A 3959-nucleotide genomic window follows, 5' to 3' on the forward strand; every position below is an offset into this window, starting at 1 on the left:
TAAGTTCTCTTTAAAAAGTGAGGAGTACAAAAGATATTGTTCTTTGGCTTGCTTTTATCAGTTAGCAATTTACCTTGGATAACCTTCCAGTTAATGCAAAATGCTCTACATATTGAAACTGATGTCCACTAAACATTTGTTGAGTAGTTAACAAGCAGAGTATCTGAGTGCTATGTGGCGAAGAGTGGAAAAGGAAGATGATTTACAAGCAGTTTTCAGCCTCTGTGTGTGCCCTAGCAATTTGGCTGTGACTCTGAATCATGTATGCTCCAATATGCAAAGTGACATCCCTGTAGTTGTTTGGACCCACTTTCTTTCTTTCTTTCTTTTTTTTAATTATTTAAGTCCTTTATTAACAGGTGCTTACCGTTTGTTGACTTTTTTGAAAAAATCAAGTTGTAAACTTTTATTACAAATTAAAAACGAGGTTCTTAAAAATCTCAACTTGCCCAGATATGAAACAGTTTAAAAACCTTTAAAGGTGTATTGAGAAAAACCAGGCTTTTTTTTTTTCTTTTTTCTAAAAAACACGTTTGTCATTACCAAAAAGAGACGTCTTTAGGTAAAAATAATAAAAACCCCATGCTGCATAGATAATGCAGATAGTTCTAGTTATCTGGTCAATGGGCAAAAAGCAAGCACTTAAGGTCTTCAGCTCCAATCTTTTGTTCATTTCTTATTGCTGGAATTTCATATTCATTTCCTCTTGTTGGACGACTAAACCGGATGATGGGAGAGACGGTAAGCCGGCATTGACTCAGCCCCGCCCTGCTCAGCCTCGGGACGAATTCTCAGCTGGTGGATCGGCTGCTTTTGTCTCTTTGCCATCTTGTGGTTTAGGGTTTTCTGGGCGTCTGCGTCGGTAATTGAAGTTGCGGCGGTACCGACGTAGAGGTGGCTGCTGACCTTGATTGTCCTGATCTTCTTCATTGCCGTCCTCTCTAGGCTGTCTTTGGCGAGGAGGACCCCTGCGGAATCGTGGTCTATAACCCCGATTACACATTCCGTCTCACTGGTCTACCTTGTTCTCCTGCACCCTGGTTGTGAGCACCTTCCGTCACTTCTCCCTGCACAGGGGGGTTGGAATACTGTGGTCGGCGCCCATGGGGTCTCCGCATGTAGTAAGGGGGGAACCGCCGCCTGGTGGCCTGCGGTGGCGCCGGCGCTGTTGGCCTGGCCTTCGGGAGCTCTCCCCCATCCCTCGTTCTTTTCCCCACTCCCACGATTCTGGTATTCTGCAGGTGATTGCGTGGAGCCCCCCTGCGACGTGGATAGCGTCTGTAATGGTTACGCTCCGCTGCATATTTGCTGCCTCGCACCGGAACTCCACCGGCGCCTGTAACAGTTGCGGCCTCCGCACCCTTTCCTCCTCCAACACCGTCAGACCCCACAGTCTCTCCATCTCCTACACGGCGAAGGCGCTTCCTGGGGTTGTTCTTCTTTACGGCAGTCTGGTGTACGAATACATCTTCCTGTTGATGAAACCAAATCCGTTTCTTGCATTGAACCGTTTTTACTGTCCCCAAACCTTCGTTGCGGTGACTTTCTTGTCCCCGCCGGCAGGCGCCGTCGATGTGAGGCCGCGCGGGCCCGGGGGCGGCAGCGNTGCCGGGCCTGGTGTCGGCAGCGCTGAGGGCGGGGCGGCGGGCGGCTGCCGGGCCTCGGCCTCGCTGCTCGTGGTTGCGGTGACGGTGACCGGGGCCGGATGCGGCAGCTGCGGGCTGCTCAGGGCTCTCTGGGGTCCGCTCTCCGCTCCCGCTACCGACCGAACTCCCCACTTTCTTTAGGTAGAAGGATAATGACCATCTATTTGTTCCTCAAGTAAGCCTCTTGAGGGGCTTCGCCCCTCTTTTACAAGTGGCTCAGCATATTCCTTTCAGCCGCATAAGAACCTCTCTTTGAGAGTTTTGGTGAATACAATGTTCAGTAACATTTGAGTCTCCCAACGATGCTTTCACTGATGCCCCAGGTGAGTGTTTAGGTGCCTTGCCCCATAATCTGCCTCTGAATCTACTACGGATGAGGGGGTGGGAAATGAGCACTCATACACAGTTTGTGAAAACTTGGCACAATACTTATGTAGGGCAACTTGTGCATCAAAATTGGCATTCTGTTGGGGCACCTGTGTGGCTCATCAGTTAAGTGTCTGACTTTGGTTCAGGTCATGATCTCACAGTGTGTGAGTTTGAGCCCTGCGGTCAGCACAAAGCCTGGAACCTGCTTCAAGTTCTGTGTCTCCCTCTCTCTGCCCCTCTCCCACTCAAGCTCTGTCTCTCTGCCTCTCTCTCAAAAATAAATAAACATTTAAAAAATGGGCACACTGTTTTACCAGTTTAACATAAAATAATAGAATGTAAATAAACAGATTTATAATAGAAATAATAGAAATAAAATAATCAGAGCTATGGGTAAGCTTTTCTGGACAATGTATTTACAATATCAAAAAAATGGAAACAATCTTTCTGCTCATTACCAGGAAATATAATTATGGTACATTCGTGAAATGGAATCCTATGTGGTTGTTAACAATTTTAATAAAAATATTTATTGTCCCAGGAAAATAGTTATAATGTGTGGTTGTACGAAAGACATGATTTTAAGATATTAAATATTGTATACACATACACACGGATAAAAATACTGACAGAGTATTTACAAAGTTCTCCACTTTTATACATGTTTTTCTAAAAGTTATTTTTGGAAGTTGGTTCTCTGAAAGTGAAACTGTAGGTTCACATATTACAAAGGATTTCTATTCCTAGAGAGCTAAAAACAATGAAAATCCTGACTTACAGTTGCTACAAATCTCATACGGAGGGGGAGATTCTTTAGAGGCTCTCTGTCTGAGCTGAGGGTGGGAGGGTGTTCACAGTATGGATCTGCCCTCAACAGTGTTCACTGAGTGCCTACCTTGTGCCAGTGCCTCTGCTGGGCACCAGAGACATACCAGGGAATGAAACCAGATTCATTTCTTCCTCCTATGTAGCTCAGCCTAGTGAGTGGGACACTTCTTACTGAAGTAAGCAGATGAACAAATGTGCCCTCAAAGAAAACACACCAAATGTCCCTCCCCCTTAGGAGAGACTATGGGAAAATGGCCTGAGCATCTTCCTTTATGCAGGACCTGTGGGCCCTCCTCTCCTCTTCCTGGGAGTTCAGGCTGGTGGTTGGGCAGCCCCCAATCTTAAATATTTCACCTAAACATTCATGAGACATCAATTAAGGCATCACTGAGTGGCTCAAGTGTTGCTGAACATTGTACTCACCAAATTTCCTCTCAAAGAGAGGTTTTTATGTGTTTGGAAAGAATATGCGGAGAAGCCGTTTGTAGAGGAGGGATGAAATGCCAGAGAAGTGGCTGAGGAAACTGCCTGCTCTCATTGTCTTAGTGGCAGAGGATAAGTGCAGCCCTTGCTGGCTGCCTCCTCCTCCCTGCAATGCCCAAGCACAGGACAGTAACAATGAGGCTCCTTGCCTCCGAATAGAGCTCTTGAGGCCACCCCATGGAGAAAGCAAGGATGGAAGGTGTAGGAGAAAGAAGGGGGAGGAGAAGCTTCACCAGGAAAGTGGATGGCCTTAGGATGACGTGAAATCATTTTCAGTCACCAGACACCCCAAAGTCCAGATTAGGCCTATTTGTTTCATAGAGTGGGTTTTAAAAATTCACTTAGTTGCCAGCATTTAAAAATTGGTGATTTTATTTTAAAATCCAGATTTCTAGCCTCTTTTGAAAAATTCCATGATTCTGGCTCCACTGGCCCCATATTGTAACATTTGTTGTATTGTAACATTGTAACGATTCTCAGGAGCTGCTCTGGCCCTTTAGTTTACCTACAACTTGCTTTGTGTTGTCTTCCCAAGCCCTATAACATGACTGCCGAGTACCGCTGCACAGATTGTGCACTGAACAACTTCAGAGGGTGTCATTCCCATAGACCAGTATAAACACTGCCCCTTGG

At 46.0% G+C, this 3959-nt stretch overlaps 1 pseudogene; it reads right to left on the reverse strand.

Moving 5' to 3' along the window:
- Positions 1–347: 347 nt before the first annotated feature.
- LOC144228654 (Y-box-binding protein 1 pseudogene) lies at positions 348–2945 on the reverse strand (annotated as a pseudogene).
- Positions 2946–3959: the final 1014 nt, after the last annotated feature.

Source organism: Crocuta crocuta, unplaced genomic scaffold (genome assembly GCF_008692635.1).
Source record: "Crocuta crocuta isolate KB4526 unplaced genomic scaffold, BGI_CrCroc_1.0 scaffold73, whole genome shotgun sequence".
Lineage (NCBI taxonomy): Eukaryota > Metazoa > Chordata > Mammalia > Carnivora > Hyaenidae > Crocuta > Crocuta crocuta.